The sequence below is a fragment of the Thunnus albacares genome, chromosome 11 (assembly GCF_914725855.1).
Source record: "Thunnus albacares chromosome 11, fThuAlb1.1, whole genome shotgun sequence".
In the NCBI taxonomy this organism is placed as follows: domain Eukaryota; kingdom Metazoa; phylum Chordata; class Actinopteri; order Scombriformes; family Scombridae; genus Thunnus; species Thunnus albacares.
The window spans coordinates 6,450,586-6,464,478 of NC_058116.1; the positions used below are offsets into that span (position 1 = coordinate 6,450,586).

The 13,893-nt window shown below is 40.4% G+C and overlaps 1 protein-coding gene across 2 annotated transcripts in view; it reads left to right on the top strand.

Annotated features, from left to right (window-relative positions):
* The window catches only part of LOC122992151 (aryl hydrocarbon receptor-like), a 37,375-nt gene that overhangs the window by 12,315 nt on the left and 11,167 nt on the right, over positions 1–13,893 (top strand). The gene's annotated exons all lie outside the window — the stretch shown is intronic.

Sequence of the window (13,893 nt, forward strand, 5' to 3'; positions counted from 1 at the left end):
GCAGAAGGCAGGAGTGCGAGGATTTGTGGGATGTCTAGAATATACAAACATCATCTGGCACCAGATACAAACTACCATGAGGGAAAATAAGGACCTGCATGTGTTATTTTTAGACCTGACCAGTGCCTTTGGATCAGTGCCTCATGAAATGCTCTGGACAGCCTTGAACTTCTTCCAGGTCCTGGTAGGCCATCACACAACTTGTTAAAGCTTACTTCCAGGTTCTCTAGTTCTGTGTTACAACAAAGGAATACACCACCGCTTGGCAGCACCCGGAGGTAGGCATAATGTCACGCTGTACCATCTCTTCCCTGGCATTCACCATGGCAATGGAGTCTATCATCAGGGCATCACGCTGGGTGGTAGGAGGGGAACGCCTGAAGAGTGGTCTGCATCTGCTTCCGATTAGAGCATACATGGATGACATGACCACAATAACGACAACAAAGGCTTGTACCAAGTTCCTCCTGGACAAACTCCATACTAACATCAAATGGGCACAAATGGAAATCAAGCCAAGCAAATCTCGCAGTATTTCTATAATCAAGGGCAAGCTCACAAATAACAGGTTCTGCATTGATGAAGAACCAGTACCAACAGTCATGGAGAAGCCAATCAAAAACCTTGAACGATGGTATGGTGCAAACCTCAAAGACACACAGAAGGAGCAACAAATGAGGAGGACTCATTAGCCTCAAGCACATCAACAACACTGCCCTTCCAGGGAAGCTGAAACTTTGGTGCCTCCACTCTGGGCTGCTTCCCCGTCTTATGTGGCCACTTACCATGTACAAAGTCACTCTATCAAAAGTCAGCAAATTGAAGAGACCGATCAGCTCACATGAGAGGAAGTGGCTTGGATTACCAAGATGCCTCAGTATAGGGCTAGGGCAGCTGTGGCTCAGGAGGTAGAGCGGGTTGTCTACTAATCGATAGATCGGCAGTTCAATTCCCGGCTGCTCCAGTCCACATGTCGATGTGTCCTTGGGCAAGATACTTAACCCCGAATTGTGAATGTGTATGAATGATTAGATTTCCTCTGACGGGCAGGTTGGGACCTTGCATGGTAGCCCCTGTACCCATTCAGTGTATGAATGTGTGTGAATGGGTGAATGTGATTCGTGGTGTAAAAGTGCTTTCAGTGGTTGGAAGACTGGAAAGACACTATACAAGTACAGTCCATTTACCATTTATGGTAAATTTCACTCCCAATTTCTAGCCTTATGAAGGAATACACATGTGCAAAAGTAAGACTAGACATGAAGCTCAAAGAGTCCTGGGACATGGTCTTGAGAGATGCCGCTTCAGCCCTAGCAACAGGGAAGAGATGGAATCCAGCAATAGCGGTCCAGGATGCAAAATCAGCTCTTCGACACTGGGACATCGTAGGCCAGGTACAACAAGGCAGAGGGGGTTTTGGGCTAAAAACAAGCAAGCCCACCTGGCAAAAAGCAACACCAGCGGAATGTCGACAACTTGTGGTTGGAGGAGGTACACCATCAAGAAGAAGCTGTCAGGATCGCCAAAGCCATATCTCAAGACAAACAATGCTGCTGGATGAGATGAGAGGGCAATGAGAAGAGAGGAATAACCTGGAAAGACCTGTGGCTGGGAGAGGATGCTGCCTATCCCATCTGTTCAACTCACCTTTCCCCCGGTAATCGCCAGCACCAGCCTGAAACTAGATCTGGTTCTCTGGTTAGAATCTCATTGATGTGTCTTTATCATTGAGCTAACAGACCCATGGGAGGATGCTTTGGACAGGACTCATGAGCAGAAGAGGCTGCGATACGTCAACCTCACAGCAGAAGCAAAGAACTGAGGCTGGAATGTCTAGGTGTGCCCAGTTGAGGTGGGATGCAGGGGAATCGTGGCCAACTCCACAGCAAAGCTCCTAAGGGAGCTGGGAGTCAGAGGGCAGGGCCGCAGGAAGACAATAAAAGTACTTAAGGAGGATGTCAAGCACAGAAGTCACTGACTGTGGCTGAAAAGGAAAGACACCACCTGGGCCAACAGTTGACCACCAAAAGAGGCCAGCAATTGGCCATGGTACACACACCTGATCTGATCAGCCTGCGGTGGGCCTGCCTCAGAAGAAGGTGTATTGTAAGCAAAAGACCAAAACACCCAAGGACGCTGAGATACACAACTGAAGATGTGTCCCAACAAAATAACATTCTCTGGTTGTCAACTTTCCGCCCGACATCAGGACAACCCCAGTCAAGTAAAGCACTGATCTACAGGGATTGTAACACCCAGTCCTACTAACCAACCCCTCTTTTCCTTCTGTTCTAACTTTCACCTGCAATATACTAACCAACGGTCAGGTTTTCCACTGCACAACCATCTCTGCACCAAAATGACATACTGTATGCTGACACAAATATCAACAGAAAATAAATATTGAAGTTTTTTTTCTGTGCAGCACAGGGTCAATTACCTGTGTTTTCAATATCAGCCCACCCAAAATTATTTCCCTGCAAACAAAACAATGTCTTTACTCATGGAAAACATGAAATTGCTGTTGAAGGTGGTGTGTATTGATTTGAAAGTCTACCAATATACTGCATTCATGTGCAGTCCTTTGACATCCCTTATCAAGTTTGGTTGTGAATGCAGTGCTATTTCCCATTTAATGAAACTTTTACACTGTGGGAAATGCTAACAACTGCACATTTGAAACAAGTGGTATTTGGTATTTACAGAACATTTATCTCATGCAATGTTGTTAAAGCAATGTTGTTAAAGAATTTTGAACTCATCTTGAATTATTCACAACAGACAGTTATGGGAATTGGGTTGATTTTTTTTAGTTGTTTGTGCAGAAAAAAATATTTTTCTGCAGTTTCTCAGTGACACTGTCTTGCTCTTTACACCTCTGTCACTTCATTCAACATCAGCAGCAGTCAGGTACACTGAAAAGACAGTCTGTTCCATGTATGTAGTAATGGAGGACAGGATCAAAATCACATGTCTCATCACACTGCCCATGTGCAACCCATCACCTCATAAATGTTCAATTACTTGCTGGTTTCTGTACATATAGTACACATAATAATCCATAATAATGCAATTATGGCTAATAAACACACATCATTACTCTCTGTTGCTTGTAAGACTGTTTCATTATGTTTCAGTGTTATTGGCTGAAGATGACCCTTCCACTTAATGTTACAACATCAAGAGTTTCCTATCAGAATTCAACCTCAAACCCAATCTTTTGAGTTATGATGCAGTAATGGTTGAACATGGTGGCTGTTGGCTGTTTTGACAAATCCAACAATAAAACAGTGCTTTGAGCTTTTCGGTCTAGATATTCTTTGTCTTCTGAGACGTGCTTCTCTGTTAGCAGGCTGTTAGCTGGTAGAACAGGTAGTTTGTTGTTGCCTTGAGAGCATTCAAAATGAGAAAACAATGGATGAAAGCAGTTTAAACCATGTCATTAGCAGAACATCTTTGGTATGTTTAATTCAGCAGTTGGTGTTGCCTTGTGAAAACTCTGATGGAGCCTTAGCTGTGAGTGTGCATAATCACCTTAATGTACTCAGAATATTATTGTCATTACTGCCCTTAAAGGTAACTTCAGTACTTTTACAGTTTACTTGTCATGAGGAGTACTAAACAGCCTGTGTAAATGTTTTCGGTCTCTGGAGTTTGTCAAGTCTGAGAAAATATTCTCAGCTTTAACAGAACAGATCTGTTACAAACCGGTGGCATTTAGTTAAGAAGTCATTAGTTTACCAGGCATGCAGGGATTAATGAAAAAATGCTATTGTTTACACTATGGGAAATGTAGGATCCAGTATTTTTGGAGCTTGACCCTCACTAGGCATTAAAATATCAGGATACCTCAGTCTTTTCTGCTTGAATTTATACCACTCTTTTCAGTTGTCTAACCTTATACAAGGGCAACAGCAAATAGCTGGAGTACAACTTTAATCGTATTATGATTGACGTGTATGTGAAGGTCACCTCTGATTACTAATACCCCATTCAGACCGACGCAGTGACTCGAGTCAAACCTGGGTTAATGCACCACCACACATCAACCAACCCTTCATCACAACCTGGGAGGGAAGTGGGTCAAATGCAGCCAGGCTGTGGTTACCAGGGTTCTCTATCAGGGATGGAAACTTAATTCAGTGATAACGATTATAAAATGTCATCTTAAAGCATCCATAATCAATATTTTTAAAATAACATTTATAATGTATCAATTGACAGTGTGAAATGTGAGAGGCATCATTTGTTGTGATGAAGCTATAGAGCTCTGGAGCTCCCCTTGGCTTTATGGAGCTTAATAGTTGCAGCCCATTGTTTAGTTGTCCGGCTACAACTTTACTGTTTTGGTTCACTCTCACAGCTCTCATAGTGTCATTTTCAGCCGCTGCAGGCAGCTGTTTTCAGTAAAAACATAGTGAACATAGTTAAGCATTAGCAGCTGAAGAGACATATCCGTCAGGAGTTGGTAGACACCAAAAATGTTGGTCAGGCAGACAGAAACATAACTTCAAATGAATGATAATGTAGCTCCATAACTGCTGGATGTGTAAATAAGCAGTTGTTTTCTAACAAGTTTGCCATGTCAACTTAAAAGGTAATGATACGTCAGTGCTGTGTTCATAACTTGTTTCCGCTGCCCTTTTATTGTTGCCAAAGGGCCAAAAAATCACTTATTACAGGCTTAAATATCGACTCTTTGAAGAAAGTGAGAGAGACAGAAAAAAGGAAAGTCTGTACCTTTGGGGGAATGACTGAAAAAAAGAGTTGTTGACATGAAACTGAAAGTTAATGGGTAATTATGTAATGTAATTGTGTGTAATTTAATGGTTTAGTAGTAAATTGTATATAACTACACTGCAGATTAGAGTCTGTTCTAACAGTAACAATAAGAGATTAACCTCTGACAGTAGTTTCACATTAAGAAAGAGGTATTAGGGTGTGGACTGAGACAGAACACCCCCGAATGCTTTTACTGGCACCAAACATATTTATAGACCTTTCCCCTTTTACCTGTTGGCACTGGTGTGTATTTATGTGACATGTGATACATCTATAACAGAATGCAAAGTGTTGTCCATGCAAGCTTTCTTCCTGTGTGCCACCACAATTTATGCCAACTTAGTGTTTTGAAAAGCCCTGCTGAAAGGAATCTTTTTTGTTCTGATGACACTGCTGCATTATTAAGATGGATATAGGATTGCAGCATCATATATCTCAGCATTTTGTTTGTCGATATTAGCCTAATTAAAGTAACAGCTTGGATATGACCTTTTGTCCAGAAATCACACTTGTTGCAGGATCATTTGGATTATGTTGCTGATACTTTTTTAACAGACAGGAGATGAATCATATGACCTTTTCAAGTTAGTATATGGAATATTATCATATTAAATAGTTAACCTTTAAAGAACATAGTCGTTATATTATTAAATTAATATAGATTGTCACAGAACTAGGGTTTACTGGAGTCCTCCTTTGATTGGTAATTACAGTGAGTCTGTGTTGCTTAATCCAGTGTGAATCTGGCATGTACACTACCTGTTCAATAGACTTCAATTTTCAATCAAGTCAGAGATCATTTGATAATTCTAGTCTATTGTATGTAAGCATCTCAGTAATTTGGGGTGGTATTTTTATTTTTCATTAGAAAGTCATTGTTATTCAACACTCATTCTTCCTCTTCTGGGTGGATAATTATTGAAGCTGCTGCAGAAATGATTCATGAAAGTTATCATCTAGTTACTCAGTATGGAGAACCAGTTTTATCTTTTAACAGGTCCAATATAAACCTCTTAGCTTAATTTATTTTACTTAAAAAGGACAGTGTACAGCTCAAACATAAATGTCACCATTTGATGCACCGTACCAGATTATAGCTTCAGGCTAATTCACATCTGTAGTCCCTTGGCAGGTCAGAGCAAAGAAACGGCACAGTAACAAACAGTACAGAGTAAAAAGAACACACAAGACACGCAATAGAAAACTACACACAATAGCACATCACAAATATATGCTTGTCAAATAAAAGCCAGTCATGAAGACCATAATACCAAACCAGTGAGTGCAGAGCTGAACAGGTTTTAACAGACTTTTTAAGTTGGTTTTGAAAGTGCTGATAGAGCTTCAGCTCCTCACATTGTCAGGCAGGGTGTTGTACTGATTTGTGGCTGTTACAGTTTATGTTAAAACAAACACATATGGTTACTTTTTAAGAAAATGTAGGTGAAGGGATGAAGACAAACATTACAGAGGCAGGATCAAATGATGAGGAAAGCCTTGAAGGAATGTTTGAGAATGCACTGTGGCTCTGATGTAAGAAGCGCTAGTGGTGGTATTAAAAAAAAAAGAAATACTACCACGCAAACACTGCTGCAAAATAAGCTTTTTGTGAGAAAGTGGAGCAAGCAAAAACACACATTTACAGACACACTCATGGCGACAGCTGTGCAGAATGAAACTCAGCCTTTGGAGTTAAATAACTTAAACACAGCCCTAGTTTCAATTGCATCAAGTTGGTAAAGATGAATGTGCACCACTCTAAAGCAGATGATGGCTGTAAACAGCGACAGAGGCTTTGCTATGTGTCTAAACGAGATCACCAAGGTCGGCTTTCAAGGGTGATCCCAGTCAAAACATAAGCCTGGGATGGGTGCTCAAGTGGGGACATGCCTAGAATTTAAGATAAAGATCCCATAAATCGTTAGGTAAAAGAAAAGGCTGTAGAGACAAGAACAAACATAAGCAGTTTTAGGGGGTGCAAGTGAGATTTAAAGACCTGATAATGAAGCAAGCTATTTATGGCTGCCGTGAAATGGCAGATCTCTCTGAACAAGCTGGACTGTTCGCCTCATAGCGTGACTTTATGAGGCAGTACTGGATATGTTGAAAGGCTTGTGGCTCACTGCTGCTGACATATTTGTGTGACACTGTTAGAAATTTGAGAAAAATGTGGACTTGCTTTCCAAGTTCATTGAAAACATCCAGGGCCTGTTAGCAATCATAGTTGATGTGGTAACATGGTATCATGTGCTATTATTTGGTATTTGGGATATCTGAACATCGTCCACACAACCCCATACACATGACACAAGTGTAACAGAAGAAATAAAGAGTAAAGAAGAACATTTTAATTTCTGGCAGCGTCTGCAGCTTGGAGGAGAGAGTATCAGTGTGGGGAAGCCCAGTCTTGTTTGTTATTTAATCCTGATGGGCTCATAATGAGGATTTTTATTTATTTATTATTTTTTATGAAAGACGTGTGTTTTACTTACACATGCCCTCAAAACCGCAGCGTAATTCACCTGTCAACTCAGTATCATAATACAGTGGTTCTCAAACCTTTTCGTGTCAAGGACCCCTAAACTGACACAAATCACACTACAGACCTCCATCTGATAAGATTTTAGCTTTTAGATGTTTTATTACAGAAAGTGTGATGACATTCTGTCATCATGTTACTTATGGATGGAATTATAGTGAAAATGAATTATTCTCCTTTTTGCTGGAGTCCCCCTGGAACACCCTCATGGCCCTCTGTGGATCCCCGGACCCCACTTTGAGAACCACTATCATAATATGTAAGAAGAGGACATCTTCCAGCAGTTGCCCGTTGGCTCTTGATTCATGACTCCCCTTTCAGTATATCGTGAGAATGCAAGCAACCACTGGGAGACAGTTTGAATCATGTTTTCATTTTTTCCAATTTCCATTCTGTGGAACGTTATTTTTCAGTCTCTCCAGTTTTAAACCACAGCGCTACATCTCCCTTTATACCCAAACTGTTTTTTTCTTGTTCCCTGTTGGCTGCCAAGCTCGCCCACCAAGGCTTTCTGTGACATTTAGAGTCTTCCAAAAATGCTTTAGTTTGTTTATGTGCTGGACCAGAATCAGCTGTTGTCCCATTCAAAGTTTGGTTGGGGGATCAGAAGAACAGAAGATGTATTATTACCTTCATTTGAGGACTGTGATTCAAATCTGACGGGGTTCGGAAGAAATGTGCAAATATCAACAGTGATTTTTATCCAGGACAGTGAATTTGCTTTTATTGTTGATTGTGATGTTCACATATTCTCAGAGTTGGGGCTTCATATGTGTTCATTTCCAGCAAAAGCTATCTGATTTCCAAGGGATAAATTTAGACATCTAGTAGAGGACAATTCTGCCTGGAGACTGATAAGAATCATTTTAGTGATATGATATGTGATATGTGTTCGGCACGCCTAACGCAGCCACCTGAATTCTGCTTTGTTTTGGTTTTTTTTTCTATGTGTACGTGCCCAGTCCAAAACTGATGACATTACTCTTCAAGCCGATAAAAAGGACCCAGACGACCAAGAATAGCTCACAGTGTTGATTAAAAAAACAGATGCCCCCAGACTCCACTACCACCACCAGCAGCAAAACAGACTTTGTGTCTTGAATAGCATTTAATCACTGTTTATTTTGATGTGGGATCAGATCATCAACATCAGCTTGTTTTGTACAACAGCACACAAACCTTCTCAAACCTGCAGCTCTGGCTCGAGTTGTTTTGGGGCCTTAAACAAGGTATGATAACAAACCCTTCCTCTACTCCTTCTACTCATCAAAAAATGTGTAAAAAACAATTAAACTTGCAGTGTGGAACTTTTACATATAATGAACATCCGTTACATTCAAGCAAAACAAGTTCACACAATGCTGATTAAGCCTATCACTGCAAGATAAAAGTTTTTAATCTGGTGTCGGGTTTGACATTCCCGTGCCGGCCGGATGAAAGCATACTGCACATGCTCTGCCGGTCGAGCGACTAACCTCCGCTTAGCTCTCTGCTAACTTGAAAGGGGATAAAATGATTTAAACGCACGGCTCTTCTAGATTGTTCAATCGTTATCAGACCGAATGGATCAAATTCTGATGGTGAAATGTCATTTCGTGGGGGTTGTGTGATGCTCAGAACAATTTATCAACCATTTTACAGCCGCAACAGTAGCGATGGAGTAGGCTACAGCAGAGCCTATGAGTAAGAGTGTGTCAGCAGTGTTTTTGTAATTACTCTCACTGCCAGAAGGGGGAGGCAAAAGTCGCGCACTCCAGCTTTAAATATAATTGATGAAAATAAAAATGACTCAGAAAAAAAAAAACCTTTTACAACTGAAACAAAAGTGAAAGTGTAAATGGAAAATGTGCATGAAAATAAGATTTTGTTATTTTTAATTTTAACATACACGCCTTGATTTTGTAGTAACACTCAAATTCCACAAATAGTGCCTCCATATCCTTAATAAGCCTTGGAGTGGCTCTAAAAACCTCTGTTTTCCATCTAAAGCTTTCCTTCCTTTCCTTGAAAGGCCTTGATGACACTCTTGTCTGATCATGAAAAAAATGGTGGCTGTTTCCTCCCTTAAAGTCATGGAAGTAAACTGGAACATTAATCAAAAGACTGATGGGAGGATGAACCTGTGGACTATGTGACCCAGCTCATTGGCTGCTATTTGTTGCTAGCACTGCCCTTTCCTGCACATCTGCGTGAGAACAGAGATCTCTGTACAGGATCTACTGGAACTAAATGTTTTCAAATCAAGATAATATTCCCCTATGCATTGCTGGCATGCTTTATACTCTCTGAATCTGGCAGACCTCCAACCCGTGACTGCATTTCCTTTTTCTCTCCTTACTTTCAGTGTGTCCCAACTCCATACCACATGCTAACACTTTAAAGTAGACACTGTGCACCAAGGTTATTTAAGTTCAAGTTTAAAGAATTCAAAGATTTGGCTTTTTTCAGTTTCAGTTGAATTTTTGCTTGTTTTCTATCACCATGTTTGGGAAGTGTATGGAGCTGAAAGCGTGTAGTTATACTCTACACACGCTCTCATGTTATGACTACTTTTAACTTGTTTTTCTCAATTGTCAGACTAGATATCATGTAGAAAAACTACAAACCCTCACAGTTCTTTGAATTTCATTTAATTACCCAATGATGAAAAGATGTCAAATCCTTTAAAGGTTACCTCATTACCTGAGTCAGAAGTTTGTTTACCTGGAGTGAATCATGCATCAAAAGCATGCTCTGCATTTCACAAATCCCATAATGGCCTGTTTTTTTCTGAAAGAGGAAGTGTTGATGCTGAAAAGGGGCCTCTCTTGGTGTCGAATTACACCTTGGCTTGAAAAAGAACTGGAAAGTATTGGAAGAAGCTTTTAGGGTCGCTGCCTAAATGTTTTGTATGAGAGTATATCGTCACTGCTGAATATGATTTAAGGACTGTTACTATGGTATAAATAGTAAATTTATCAGTGTTACATTCTTTCTTTCACCCCTTTTATTTTTCAGTCATAAGCAGTCTTGACTAAATCTCCTGTCCACCCTTGCAGATACCTGCGGTTTTGATAGCTGGCTTGGTCGTGCATTGCAACAAACAAAATTGTCCATGTTAGCATGTGAAGCTGTATGCGCAACTCCTGGTTTGTCAAAGTGCCTGTAAACTTTCTCGTCATCGGGAGGTACTAGGGGGGGCGGGGGGTAGCATGAACCTCCTATGTGTTATGCCTCCCTGCAAAGCTGGCAGGTGAACAAGAGCAGACAAATGTTTGTCTCTCAAGGTGTCTACATGTGGAGAATTCGTGGGAAAGTCTGAGATCTCATCTTAGCTGACTGCATGTTACACAAAATATACATCGGCTCTACTTGGAGGCCACAAGACTGCGGGTAGTCAGATGTCTGGTAAACCTATCCCAGTACAAGGGGCTTTTCTCTAAAATGATAAGTTGCCTAACTGTGGAAGATGTTTAAAAACATGTGAGAAGGTCTGACTCATGACTCTAAGATAATTTCTACAACTATTTAAGTCAAGCCTCAATGTTCCACCTCTCCCCCCCACAAACATACAGGAATGTCTTTCCCTCCTCTGGTCAAGTTCTATACAAGTATCATTAAAGTCCCCCTCCACTCAAAAATATGTTTTTTTTCTTGTTCCTACAGTTGGATGTATTTGAGTTTGTTTTCACATTCATCTGCCGAAAGTGGACAGTTTCTCTGTGTTTATTGAAAATCAAATTTTAAGGGGTCGGCCTATGAGCATGATTAGTGACATCACAAATAATTAGGAAGCTAATCCAGGTTCAATATGCAGATTACACAAGTGTGATGTGGAAACGTGAAGCCTCTGGTGCACATACAGTGAGAATGGACTTTACAGTAAGTAGCAGACATCATGTGTCCAACAGTTAAACTGTTGAAATGAATTATATTTGCATATTTATAGATTCTGTCATTTTTAATGAGGAAGAAGAAGTAGATGTAATTTTAAGGATTCTGACAAAATAATTGAACTTTTCTTGTGGAAAAACTGTATCAAACACACATTATTATTCAGTAGAAGAGTAGTAAGGAGAGTATGAGAGTAGAGTACATGTCTTGAGGGGATCTTTAAGCATCTTTCTCCTGCAGCTGCAGACGAGCAGCACTGCTCAGAACAGAGCCCCAAACTGTTAAGCTGTTAGCAACGGAAAAAGATGTGGAGGAAGAACACAATGCAGAGTTCACCACTGGGGAAGAAAACTGGGATGAAAACAAACAGACGGCCACAAAGAGGCCCACTTACTCACGCAAACACTGAATGGAGAAAAAAAAAAAAAAAAGACAGCATGAAGGAGTTGGTGAATTATCCAGATTTGGACTTGGAGTAGCATGGTCTACATTTGTCTGTGTATGCTAGGCTGAAGAATGAATTGTGTGTGAGGTGTACGTGTCTGTTTTTTTGTGCTGATATAGTTTCAATTTTTGTCTGTCTGATGATTTGTTTTGAATGACAGCGTTGCTAGTCTGTCCGGGCTGCACGTATAACCCACATTTATGCTCATAGTAGATGTATGCATGGATTGTGTGTCCGCCCTGCAGCTTTGTGTGGATGTGTGATTGTCAGACTGGGCAGGTCCGGGTGTTTGTGTAAACGCCGTGTGAGTTCTAGCTGAGGGGTGGAGAGTATCTATGCGTCTGTGTTTGTAGGGGAGTGTTCAGGGGCCCCGTCTCTCCTTAAAGAAGTTGCGTGACAGGACTGGACGGACGGGTTGGGAGAGGCCATATCCTGGGATTTTCCTGTAGTGGCAATCCAGATAAGGGAAGCACTCTTGTCGGCTATTGCTTACAAAACCCCCCCAGGGGCAGATGCAAGAGGACCAAGTGTGTTTGTGTGTGTTATTTCTGTGTATGTGTTATGTGTGTGCGGATACGCAAGCTGCCAGATCAGTTCTCCAGCAATGAGAAAACCTGTCTTCTGGTGGGAGACCAACAGTTAAAGCTCAACACAAGCCAAATAGCCGGGTTTGCTTATTTTCTGCTACACACTTTAGATCTAACATCCAGATTATTTATAGGAGTCTCATCTACACTGTTGTGCATTTTCATCTCTGGGAAGTGCAGTGCAAAAACATAACAGCTGTGTAACTGCTGACCAAAGACACAGTGATTACACACAACTCAGCACAGCCTAAGTAAATACTGTTGCTCTCATTTTCTTGTTCAAGCTTATGATAACCTGTGGTAGAATAATGAAGTAAGTCAAGTTTATATAATGTAGCAAAAGGTATCACACAGAGAATTTCCTGCCATTCAGTATGGGATTAAATGTGGATTTACCCTTTACCTCCACCTTGATACTTAAACCTTTCTGCGGTTTTTCAAGCTTATGAAAACTAGTAGTAAAATGTAACTAAGTACATTAACTCATATGCTACCACAGGGATGTAACGAGATTAAGAGCCAGACAAATGCGTGCTGTGGTTTTCATCAAGTTTGCAACCATAATATGTGTGTATTAAGCACCTGATTTACTAAAGCAGCAGCTCACGACACATTCAGCTCCTGCACTGCACGTTTGACATCCTGATGCATTCTGCAAGTGACAGACAGCTCATAGACACTGTCAGCAGTTTCTATGACATGTCTCAAAAAAGAAATGACAACGTGATCTCAGTTAGAAAATATATACAGTACCAGACACTCAGACTTTCCGCCCCCAGCTGGCTTCCAGTCTGCTAGCAGCCAGATATATGCAATCATTCCATTCAGATAAACAAGGACCTGTCATGGATCAGCAGGCAATTCTATGTGGCTGCATCTGTACTTTGGGTGCCATTAGGTTATTTCTCAAAATATTATTCATAAAATTATATTAACTATACTATTATTGTTATATTAGTACTATAATTGCATGTATATATCATATTATTAATATGTTAGGAGGCAATAAACACATTCATGGTACATGAAAAAGAGACAAAGTGATATTCAGCTGGGCAAGTGGAGGTGATGTTGATATGGATGTTAATGTTAAAAGCAGCCAAACACACTAAAATGTTTGCGCAAGAGAAGAAAAGTTTAGTTGCAGCCTGTAGTGTTTTGTTTTTTTTTACAGTTCATTCTTCGTCAAGTTTAAATTCCAGTTTGAATACTCCTCATTCACTATATAGTTTCCGTTACAGTAATCAGATATTGTGTCCATCAATATAAGCCTATTAGTTTCTAATAATTAGGTTTTAATTATACTGTATATAAGCATATATTTAAGTGGCAGTCTAAACACAACATGATATGGTGGGCTGCTTAGAATAATGATGAACAGTTAGAACAGTTTCAGCAGCAACAGAGTGACTTTACCAGTGGCTCATTTCATACACAACACTGGCAAGAAATGTCAAGGTAAATCTAAAAACAAACAGGTTGTCTTTTTGATGTTGAAATGCCAAACACTGATGGAGTAATATTGACAAAGTGATGCAACTTCTGTCACTGGAAGTTTGATTATCTGTTTGCAACAGAGTTACCTCATACGTCTCCCTAATATAAAATACACAACAGAGATGTTGCCAAGTTTTTTTGTAATCCCTTACCTGGAAATGGTTATATAA